Source organism: Stegostoma tigrinum, chromosome 33 (genome assembly GCF_030684315.1).
Source record: "Stegostoma tigrinum isolate sSteTig4 chromosome 33, sSteTig4.hap1, whole genome shotgun sequence".
NCBI classification, from domain to species: domain Eukaryota; kingdom Metazoa; phylum Chordata; class Chondrichthyes; order Orectolobiformes; family Stegostomatidae; genus Stegostoma; species Stegostoma tigrinum.
This window is the reverse complement of record NC_081386.1, coordinates 22,502,319-22,514,581: the sequence shown is the minus strand read 5'-3', so window position 1 is coordinate 22,514,581 and position 12,263 is coordinate 22,502,319. Positions and strand designations below refer to the sequence as shown.

The following is a 12,263-nucleotide window of genomic DNA, read 5'->3' as shown; positions in this document are numbered from 1 at the left end:
CAAAAGCTGACATTTCGGGCCTAGACCCTTCATCAGAAAAGGGAGGTGGGGAGAGGATTCTGAAATAAATAGGGAGAGAGGGGGAGGCGGAACAAAGATGGAGAGAAAAGAAGATAGGTGGAGAGGAGAGTATAGGTGGGGAGGTAGGGAGGGGATAGGTCAGTCCAGGGAAGACGGACAGGTCAAGGAGGCGGGATGAGGTAGTAGGTAGGAAATGATGGTGCGGCTTGGGGTGGGAGGAAGGGATGGGTGAGAGGAAGAACAGGTTAGGGAAGCGGAGACAGGCTGGGCTGGTTTTGGGATGCAGTGGGGGGAGGGGAGATTTTGAAGCTGGTGAAGTCCACATTGATACCATTGGGCTGCAGGGTTCCCAAGCGGAATATGAGTTGCTGTTCCTGCAAAAACTTCGGGTGGCATCATTGTGCCACTGCAGGAGGCCCATGATGGACATGTCGTCTGAGGAATGGGAGGGGGAGCTGAAATGGTTCGCGACTGGGAGGTGCAGCTGTTTGTTGCGAAACGAGCGGAGGTGTTCTGCAAAGCGGTCCCCAAGCCTCCGCTTGGTTTCCCCAATGCAGAGAAAGCCACACCGGGTACAATGGATACAATATACCACATTGGCAGATGTGCAGGTCAACATCTGCTTAATATGGAAGGTCATCTTGGGGCCTGGGATGGGGGTGAGGGAGGAGGTGTGGGGGCAAGTGTAGCACTTCCTGCGGTTGCAGGGGAAGGTGCCGGGTGTGGTGGGGTTGGAGGGGAGTGTGGAGTGGACAAGGGAGTCATGGAGAGAGCGGTCTCTCCGGAAGGCAGACAAGGGTGGGGATGGAAAAATGTCTTGGGTGGTGGGGTCGGATTGTAGATGGCGGAAGTGTCAGAGGATGATGCGTTGTATCCGGAGGTTTTTGGGGTGGTATGTGAGAATGGGGGGGATGCTCTTGGGGCGGTTGTGGCGGGGACAGGGTGTGAGGGATGTGTTGCGGGAAATAGGGGAGATGCGGCCTTGAAAGGTCTTAGTATCTGGTGCTTCATGAAATAGCTGTGGGTTCAGGAGAACTGACAAAAGAATTTCCCATTGCTTTTCCTCTGCTCCAATGTCATTTGCCCAGAAAAAAAATTCATATATTGGGGTCAGTTTTCGACAGCAGCATTGAATGAGTCAATCTCCCCAAAAAACAACACAATGCCAGAAATACTTATCCTAATTGAAAGACAACTGAACTAGATTAACAGCTCCCATCTGGAAACTCAAATTCTGTGACGTCCCCTTCTTTGACATTGTTACAATCACTACATTGATAAAAGGATTTTACCAAGAGTTTTGTTTTAAAAATCCTATATATAAGTACCTCTCAGGGCTGCACTGTTCTGAAAGCAGAGTTGCATGAAAATAAATGACTGATAAATAAAAGGAACTCCAGAAAGCTAAAAAAATGACAAAGAATCCACTTAAAAGTACACTTTGGCAGCGGGGAATAACAGCTTAAATTAATCAAATGCCAAAAATATGCACAGCATTGCAACATAGGCTGTTCTGAAACCCATCAGAAGAAATATTTTGCTTTTATGTTGTCTTATAAACCTTAACCATTGTTAACCTTGTCTTAACCATTCATTGATAATGGGAACTGCAGATGCTGGAGATTCCAAGATAATAAAATGTGAGGCTGGATGAACACAGCAGGCCAAGCAGCATCTCAGGAGCACAAAAGCTGACGTTTCGGGCCTAGACCCTTCATCAGAGAGGGGGATGGGGGGAGGGAACTGGAATAAATAGGGAGAGAGGGGGAGGCGGACCGAAGATGGAGAGTAAAGAAGATAGGTGGAGAGAGTGTAGGTGGGGAGGTAGGGAGGGGATAGGTCAGTCCAGGGAAGACGGACAGGTCAAGGAGGTGGGATGAGGTTAGTAGGTAGCGGGGGGTGCGGCTTGGGGTGGCAGGAAGGGATGGGTGAGAGGAAGAACCGGTTAGGGAGGCAGAGACCGGTTGGACTGGTTTTGGGATGCAGTGGGTGGGGGGGAAGAGCTGAGATAATGGGAACTGCAGATGCTGGAGATTCCAAGATAATAAAATGTGAGGCTGGATGAACACAGCAGGCCAAGCAGCATCTCAGGAGCACAATATTGGTCAGCTTTTGTGCTCCTGAGATGCTGCTTGGCCTGCTGTGTTCATCCAGCCTCACATTTTATTATCTTGGAATCTCCAGCATCTGCAGTTCCCATTATCTCAGCTCTTCCCCCCCACCCACTGCATCCCAAAACCAGTCCAACCGGTCTCTGCCTCCCTAACCGGTTCTTCCTCTCACCCATCCCTTCCTCCCACCCCAAGCCGCACCCCCCGCTACCTACTAACCTCATCCCACCTCCTTGACCTGTCCGTCTTCCCTGGACTGACCTATCCCCTCCCTACCTCCCCACCTACACTCTCTCCACCTATCTTCTTTACTCTCCATCTTCGGTCCGCCTCCCCCTCTCTCCCTATTTATTCCAGTTCCCTCCCCCCATCCCCCTCTCTGATGAAGGGTCTAGGCCCGAAACGTCAGCTTTTGTGCTCCTGAGATGCTGCTTGGCCTGCTGTGTTCATCCAGCCTCACATTTTATTATCTTAACCATTCATTGATGCTTCTGTAGAGGATTTGGCCCTTAATTTACAGCCACTATTTTAAAGCAGTCTAAAGCACTGTCTCAGCTCTGGCAATGAATACTTTGTTGGCAAGATCTAATGAGAATTAATATATTTTGCTCTTCAATTATCGCACTAAAAGGAATTATAGTTGATCTGGAACTCTCCAGCCCACATCCAGTTGCACCCACTACCTGCTCTTTCATCCCTGTTATCGTTGCTTTAATAATTTTTAATTTCATGTGTTCCTTTTTAAATGCCATCCTGGCCTTATCTCTCCATTCCTGGTAACATCCACCAGCCCCATCTCCCTTTCACCTACTCCAAACGGTTCATTTGTTCCATCATGGACAGCTATGTCTTCAGTTGCTCAAAGCCTTCATGCTCCACAGTTTGGAACCACTCTTTGCAGTCCTGACTATTCAATCCCACTCTCCTTTTAAAACACTCCTTCAACGCCACACCTGATTAAACCTTTGGAGATTCTCCCTTAGTAACTTGTATTTTTTTTAACTTTCTTGGATTTTACAACCAGACTTGAGGTTATAAATTATCAACCACATTTTCAAAGGCAACTTCTTAACTTTTCCAGAGAAGATATTATTAGAATAAATAATGTGTAACAGGAAACCCCTTGTTCCCCAGGGTTATATAAAATGACGTGATATAATAGTTAATCAAAACTCCCCTCTCAGGTAAATAGCAGGTGGCAACCTTTTGCTTCATTGCCCTTTTTGCTTAAGGATGAAGTACCTAAATGCAATGCAGTTAACATACTAGATAGAAACTAAAAGTCGTAATTAACCTCTGATCTGGAAGCTTTTAGAACTGGCTACTGAATTTACTGATTGTAATGTAGTTTAACATATCAATCAAAGACATCTAATCAAACCTTAGTCATTTAAAGTGATCTGGTCGCATTCACCACCTGACCTTGTAAATTGGCAGGGCACAGTTGCTGTTTTATACATTTTTGGGGACTGACTTCTAAGCACTATGTTTAACAAATTCTAACCCCTTTTAAAAATAACATTTGTATCTTTTGCTAATTATAACGCACAGAAGAAATTCTCCACCCCCCCACCCCCACCAATATTGTACCCAGCCACACCCTCCCTCACCTTCAGCGCACCCTATCTTTCTGGTGAACCAAACCCATTTTATCTGGAACAGATATAATTACATTATACAGTGCATCATTGTAGTATTGTAGTTATACAACAGAGGCCACGGTCACATGCACAGATTGCTAAACTGTAACAACTGCAAAGTTGTAAAGAAACGCTGAATAGACTGGGACTCTATTTTTCACTGGAGCTTAGGAGGTTGAGAGGTGATCTTATCAAGATTTATAAAATCATGAGGAGTAAGGGCAGGGTTAATCACAGGTATCGTCTCCCTGGGCTAGGGGGGTTTAAGACTGGAGGGCACTTTTTTAAGGAAAGAGATTTAAGAAAGGCATGAGGGGCAATCTTTTTTTACACAGAGGGGTGTTCACGTGTGGAATGAAGTTCCTGAGGAAGTGGTGGATGTGGGCACAGTTACAACATTTAAAAGACACTTGGATAAGTACATGAATAGGAAAGGTTTGGAGGGATATGGGCCCAGTGCAGGCAGGTGGGACTAGTTTAGTTTGGGATTATGCTCGACATGGACTAGTTGGACTGAAGAGTCTGTTTCTACTCTGTATAACTATGAATCTACAAGAGTACACTGTACAACATGTCATAACTTTGAGGTCATTTATCTATGCAAAATAGTTACTTTGGAGGGGATTGCAAAACCTTCAAACATGTGTCATCAAGAGTTAAATTTTTATTTGGATTTGTAAAACAATAAAGTCTCAGAGTCAGGATAATTAACCCACCTCATTTTGTTCGTCAAGGAAATAATGGTAAAACTATTACAATCAGTTCACAGTGTCAAAACCTTGGGACCTTAATATATTTCGCTCTTCAATTTTAAGGTACGCACTGCCTCCCAAATCTTTTCCCACTGTGACCCGACTTGAAAATTGTCACTGCCCCTCGAGAAAGCTGTGATGAGGATGGGGTTTGGGATGTTTGCTTAAGAGCAGGCATATAGCTGGTATAACTCTGTGAAAAGTGCACAATGGCCTTTGCTGCCTCAGAGCTTGCTACCTCCAAAATGCCAATGACCCTTACTGTGGGAAGCCCTGGACTATGAGCTTAAAGCACTTTTTAAAACAAAAACCATTTTGGGAATGTTTGAATTGCATGGTGAAGACACGTGCAGATACGCTTGTGATTATATCTGTTTGAATTTAACATTACGATGTCGAAATTATTGCTCTTTGGGAGGACGGGGAGGGTCAGTGGAATCAGAAAGTCTTTGTGTGAAACAGAATCTCAGACTGTTTGTCTTGCAGCTTGCTCATCAGAACCGTGTTTAATGTAATGGTTCACCTACACTGTGGTGGTAACAACACCGGAGGTGCTGAAAAACATTTGGGAGCAGGGTAATTTCTTCACCTTGCAGCATTCCAACGTTGATAGCCAGAAGAGGATAGCTTACCTCTGGGAGAACATCAGAGTTATGCTGGCACTGACAAATTTTATTTCCATTGCCCCAGCCCCACTGTGCCTCTCAATATCAGGCATGTCAGTATTTACGATGCACCAATTTTTCCCCACTCTCCTTCAAAATACTCAAATACCCAGGCATCTTGGAGTATGCTTTGCTAAATAAAAGGCATCTAGATGGGCATATGAGTAGAAAGCATTTAGAGGGATATGGGTGAAATGCTGGCAAATGGGACAGGATTAGTTTGGAATATGTGATTGGCATGGACCAGTTGGATGGAAGGGTCTGATTCCATGCTGTAAATCTTTCTACTCCCTGACCCCCGGTTAACAGATGTAGGTTTCTGATGCATGAAGTGCATGGGAGTGTCAGGGACTCTTTCTCTGATACTGGAGATTTCAAAAGAACTTTTGAGATTTTTGGTTTCTTGAAACAAGGTCTTGTTCTTGTTTCACAGCCACTTCAATCAGAATGAAGCTCGATGGTGTTGTCACAAAGTGAAAGCATTGACAGGTCTCACAATGCCCATCCCTTCCATTTTACTCCCAGTTAAGTTCCCCATTTGCCCTTGGATTATTTCTAAGGTTGATGCTTAACACATAGTTTAACTTTTGGAAGTTGGCTGCAACGATTTGTATACTGCCTTTGTGCTCAGAATAAACATAGCTTTTTTAGCTACACCTGTTCACGGAACTGGGGTATCACTCGTTGGTGCACATCTCATTTATTGGCCGTCTCTAAATTATCCTTGAGAAGGTTTGATTGATTTATTGTTGTCACGTACCGAGATACAGTAAAAAGTATTGCTGTGTGGATTATACAGGCAGATTGTACCATACAAAGTGCATCAGGGTAGCAGAACAGAGTGCAGAATACAGTGTTATAGGCGCAGAGAGAGAGGGATCAGAGGTAACATTTGAGAGGTCTGTTCAAAAATCTGATAACAGCAGGGAAGAAGCAATTCTTGAATCTATTCATACACGTATTCAAATTTTTATATCGTCAGACCGATATAAGAGGGTGGAAGAGAGTATTACAGGTGTGGGAGGGGTCTTTTATTATGCTGGTTGTTTTCCTGAGGCAGTCGGAAGTATAGATGGAGTCAATGGATGGAAGGCTGGTTTGTGTGGTGGAGTTGGCTCTGTTCATGAATTCGTGTAGTTTCTTGCAGTCCTGGGAACAGCAGTTGGCACACCACACTATGATGCACCAAGACAGGATGCTTTTTATGGTGCATCTATAAAAATTGGTAAGAGTCCTTGTGGGCATGCTGAATTTCTCAGCCTCCTGAGGATGTAGAGATGTTTTTGTGGTTGAGCCACTTTGTTCAAACTCTACAGTCCTCAGGTGGGTTGGTGAAGTCTTAGAAAAATCTTAGAAAAGATTATTAAAAGCTTGAAAGAAGCAGATTTTAAGGAGGCATCTTCTTAGAAGCTGGACATATGTGCTGAGGTTATGGGGAAGAATTTCAGAGTGCTGGGTCCAGGCAGCTCATGCACAGTAACCAATGGTGGGACAGTAGAAATTGGAGATGGAGAAAAGGCCAGAAAGGAGGAAAGTTTAATTCCTATATGGCTGTGGGGCTGGTATAAGTTATGGAGAAAGGAAAAGAGTGAGGCCATGGAGCAATTTGGATACTATGAGAATTAGTGCCTTTGAGAATCATAGAATCATACAGAACAGAAGAGGCCCTTCAGCCCATTGAGTTTGCACGGACCAAAACTATTCTAAATCTACACAAGTTCCACTTTCTAGGCCTTGGTCCATAGCCTTGAATGTATGACATTTCCCGTGCTCATCCATGTATTTTTAAACGATGTGAGGTTTCTCGCTTCAATTACCCTCCCAGGCAGTGCATTCCAGATTCCCACCACCCCTGAGGATTTGAAATCCTCAATTCTCCCCTAAACTTCCAGCCTTTCAGCTTAAAATTATGCCTTCTTGTTATTGACCCTTCAACTAAGGAGAACTGCTGCTTTCTATCGGCTCTGTCCATGCCCCTCATAATCTTGTACACCCCAATCCGGTCACTTCACAGTCTTCCATGCTCTAAAGAAAACAACTTGAGCTTATCCAGCTTCACGGCTGCATCACTGCATCCCAGGCAACATCCTGGTGAATCTCCTCTGCACTCCAAGCAGTGCAGCCCCATCCTTTCTGTAGAGTGTGGTGACTGGAACAGCACACAGGATTCTAGCTGTAACCTAGCCAAAGTTTTGTACATCTCCAACATAATCTCCCTGTTCTATAACCTATAAAGGCAAGTCTCCCATGTGCCTGCTTAACTTACTCCATTAACTCATCCTGCTGTCTTTGGTGGTTGGTGGACAAGGACCCCAAGATAAGGGTGGCACAGTGCTTAGTACTGCTGCCTCACAGCACAAGGGACCCACGTTCAGTTCCACCCTTGGGTGAATGTCTGTGTGGAGTTTGCATGTTCTCCCTGTGTCTGCATGGGTTTCCTCCCACAGTCCAAAGATATGCAGACTAGGTGGATCGGCCATGCCAAATTGCCCATTGTGTCCAGGCATGTTTGGGTTAGACAGGGGAAAATGCAGGGGTAGGGGAATGAGTTGGGGAGGGATGCTCTTTGAGGAACTGTGTGGACTTGTTGGGCTGAATGCCTGTTTCTAGCCTATAGAGATTCTATGAAGATCCATCTGAACTTCCTGGTGTCCTATCATTCATTGAGTACTCCCTTGTATTGTTACCTCTTCCAAAGCACATCACCTCACATTTAGCAGAGTTAAACTGGTTGTGGAATCTTTACAGAGATCTATGTTGTAAATAGAAACATGTTGTGATTCGACTTGTACTCCTCTGGGCAAATGTGACAATCATTTCAATTTTAAACAATTTAGATATTTTCCTCATCAATCTTTTCTGTGATGTTATGATGTGCCTCTGGAGTAAGTGGGACTTGACCACAGGCCTCCTGGTTTAGAGATGGAGACACTATGACTATATCACAAGATCCCGATGCTAGCACTGTGTACTACAGTGGAAAGGGTCCTCAACGGATTGGCAAATCAACTCTGATTGGCCTTGCTGTTGGCCTGGAGGAAGTAGCACGGGGCAACAGGGCTTGCAGTAATTCAAAAAAAAAGGCACAGGGCTTGATCATATTCTTGAAGAGAAAATCAGAGTTAACGTTTCAGAGAACGGTTCTGAGGAAGGACCGAAAACGTTAACTCTTGGTTTTTTTCTTCTTCACAGATTCTGCCAGCTTTTCCAGCAACTTCTGTTTTTATTCCTGATTTACAGCATCCACAGTTCTTTCGGCTTCTATTTGATCGTATCTTGGAGGATGGTTCTTTGCGTGTGAATGTATGTCACTTAGAGAACACACAGCCGAGACAGCCACTCGGCTGACGATTTTAAATTAGCCGCTGGTGTCGTGTTCAGCAAATGCTGCCCAATCCAGAAAATTCACTTATCAGGAGTTAGTGTGGCCTCAGAGGACATTCTGCCCGTTGAATTCGTGCTGGCTCTTTGCAGAATAATTCAGTCGGTCTTTCAGCGGTTTGTTCCGTGAAATGTCACGATGATGCCAGGGAACAACCTGGACTGGGGAAGGGATTTTCACCCACATTTGATCTCAGTCCCGAATCTGAAATGTCAGGATAATTTGCCCTCGATGAGGTGAAATGTCCGTTGGGAGATTTCATTTCTGTGCAATGCTGGCTCGATAAGCTTAGACAGTCCCCACCAGGGAATGTCTGAAACAGCCCAGATGGTAAAGGAAGAGCGAGACGAAGCATCGGAAGGATCCGCGTTACTCTACAAACCGCTGGCGAGGTCAGGGATACCGTTGGGAACGAAACTGACACGATCTGTACGAGCGAGAAGGTTCACACCTTGAAATTTCAACTCAGCCGAAATCAGCAAACCCCCCACCCAAACACGGTTGTAGTGTTTTCTGAGCGCAGAGAAATAATTAAGAGGGAGACAAGTAATGGCAGTTTTTAAAAACTCTGTGCGAGGTGAGGGTGCAGAGAAAGTAGACGCTTGGGTCAAAGGAAAGTCATGTCATAAACAAATCAATTTTTACGATCATACAAATGTTGAAACAAGCTTGGAGAAAGGACATTTCGCTTTCACAGTTCGGCGACCCACCAGCCGTGGGCCAACCGATGATTTTTTTCAGTCTCCTCCCACTCTCTCCACGTGCTTTGCCGCAGCTTTATCTTTGGCAACTGAATTTGCAGGCTGAAGCCTGGAGAAAGGTTTGGAGTTGCCCACAATAGTGCAAACTCGTCAGGACTTGTCACGCACGAAAATTTGGATCTTAACGTCTGCCTCGGCCTGAAGGTTCACTTTTGTGTCTGTCCTGCAAGGGACGCGAGGTAAAGCAATTTCCTCTCCCTTGTTTGGGATTAATGTCTGGAAAATAATCCGAAGGGTTGGCGGGCGCTGGTACTGGCTGTGGGGTGCGGGGAAAGTGTATTGATAGTATCATGAATCCTTTGGTACTTTAGCATTGGTAATACATTACAATAAAAGGTCAGAGCATTCAGAAAGCTGAATTTTCCAAATGGAATGGAGATGGCTGGGCAAATGTACATGACCAGCTTCTCCAAGTGTTCCCACTTGCCAGAAATGTTTTGTTGTCTCTTTTGGTAGGAAGAAGAGGGAGAGAGGCAATCCAGAGTGAAAGGGACAGTTCCAAATAGGGGGTAAGAGCAGAGGAAGCTGGGAGGGTGCTCAATGGCTAAAGCTTTGGAGGTGACAGGGCAGGTCAAGAAAGCTGTCAATAAAGTGAATGGGATCCTGGGCTTTCTCAACTAGGACATGGGAGTGCAAAAGGTTAGGAGCACCCTGTGTAAACCATTGGGCTGGCCTCAATTGGAGCATTGCATCCAGACTTCAGGAAGATTGGGAAAAGTGCTGAATAAGACCATTTCAGGAATGAGGAACTTCAGCCACATGAATAGCTTGAGAATTGTGACTAGGGATGAGGGGATGACAGATTTTTTTATTCACTCAGTAACAATCTTCAAAATGCAAAGATAGTAGGAAATTTCTGAAGAAGGGTCTCCACCCGTAACATCAAGCTTTCCTGCTCCTCTGATGCTGCTTGGCTTGCTGTGTTCATCCAGCTCTACACTTTGTTATCTCAGAACCTTCAAAAACCAATTTGCTACATATTTGAAAGAACCCTTTTCAGATCTATACCCACCTGGATAACTCTTTCAATGAGTCAGCAGAGGCACAGTGGGCCCAATGGCATTCTTGTGTGTTGTATGATTCAATTAGGAAATGCTTTAACTGGCTACAGACACTAGATACTTGAGAGAATCATTCTTCACGAAGGAACAATGTAATATTATGGAAGTCTCATCCATCCACGATTCTTGCATAACCCTGGACATTTTACCTCCTCACTTGAGACTCTGCTCATCCATTTAACTGCATGGATTTACTTACATACGAAAGTTGTATCCTTGTTTTGGTCCCATGCGGAATAATTGAGTTTCTCTGGTCATTCTTGCTGCTGGGATATGTTTCCTTATGCCATCATAGAGTCATAGGCATCTATAGCACGGAAACAGAACCCTTGGTCCAACATCCGTGCTGACCAGATATTCTAAATTAATCTAGTTCCATTTACCAGGATTTGGCCCATATCCCTCTAAGCCCTTCCTATCCATTTACTCATCCAGATGCCTTTTAAATGTTGTAACTGTACCAGCCTCCACCACTTCCTCTGGCAGCGCATTCCATACATGCACCAGCCTTTGTGAAAAAGTTGCTACTTAGGTCCATTTTAAATCTTTCCTCTCTCACCTTAATCCTATGCCCTTAGGTTTTGGACTCCCCCGCCCTAGGAAAATGATCTAACCATGCCCCTCATGATTTTGTAGACCTGTATAAGGTCACCCCTCATCCTTTGATGCTCCAGGAAAAATAGCCCCAGTCCATTCAGCTTCTCTCAAAGCTCGAACCCTCCCACCCTGGCAGCATCCTTCTAAGTCTTTTCTGGACTCTTTCAAGTTTCACAACATCCTTTCCTACAGCAGGGATACCAGAATTGAATGCAATATTCCAAAACTGGCCTAACCAATGTCTTGTACAGTTGCAACATGACCTCCCAACTCCAATACTTGATGTACCAACCAATAAAGGCAAGCATGCCGTATGCCTTCTTCTTAATGCTTGAATTTGTAATCTCTCTCAGTTTTTCTGGGTCTTGATCCTATTCCACCATACTTGTTCCAGTGGAACAGAGCATCAGAATTTTCCTGGATGTCACAATAACTTCTCCTTATCCATGTTGTGAAACAGCTACGTTGTGTTCATTACATATTCTTCCATGTGCTTTCAATGGGAGCTGAGCAGCCAACAGAACGGAAGTGACTATATGATTGTCTGATCATAAACACTGACCTTTGAGGTAGTTTTTGAAGGATAGACGACAGTGAAATTAATTGATGCTTGTGCAAATGTCATTAACCTCCAGGTTACAGTCGAGTTGGAGGCCACATATTTGACTTTGCTCATGTTAGTAATGTATAGATTAATTGTCACTGCCTGCCTTGAACTTAGACACATATTCATCTTCCTGGATTTTGGAATATATGTAGCAGAATCAGAAAGATATGACAGAGAACATTACAATGGGGTAGTATGGATAATGTGCTAACGAAAGAATGCTTTGAGCTAATGATTTGATCAATGTGCCAGGAGAGAGAGACAATAATTTAGTTTGCAGCTGACATCAACGTCTTTCAAAGTGTAATAAAGGAACTTCTGGTTTAATTTGATCAATGTGAAATAGGAATATTTTCACATAATTTGGCAACATAATAATGAGTTTTCTTTCAAAGTAATCCTGCATGTAATAGATTGAGGAATGCAGTTTTTTGTAAGTACAGAAGCATTTTGTTGTAATGCATAATGTGCAAATATATGTAATTTGTTTTTAAGGTCACAAAACACAGTTTTTGTGATTTCCTCAGATTAATGTGAGGAGCTAATTGTTCTTCAGTCTCAGGTCAATTACAGTTTCAAAGAAATTTGGATAAAATGCAACCAGCTGGGTTCTGAGCTCTGGCAATACCCTGTAAATCTCTTGCAGCTGAAGGATAACAATGCGTG

At 44.1% G+C, this 12,263-nt stretch overlaps 2 protein-coding genes across 4 annotated transcripts in view; one reads left to right on the top strand and one right to left on the bottom strand.

Annotated features, from left to right (window-relative positions):
• The window catches only part of LOC125467249 (dipeptidyl peptidase 8-like), a 108,646-nt gene that overhangs the window by 39,010 nt on the left and 57,373 nt on the right, over positions 1-12,263 (bottom strand). The gene's annotated exons all lie outside the window — the stretch shown is intronic.
• Positions 9,249-12,263, top strand: part of si:cabz01068815.1 (solute carrier family 51 subunit beta) — a 40,112-nt gene continuing 37,097 nt past the window's right edge. For 2 of the 3 annotated variants that reach the window (XR_009442895.1, XM_048562837.2), the window contains exon 1: positions 9,251-9,511. The gene's annotated coding sequence lies outside the window, so the exon portion shown is untranslated. Of the gene's footprint in view, positions 9,512-12,263 lie in introns of all 3 variants that reach the window. The other variant, XM_048562838.2, reaches the window with a different exon arrangement.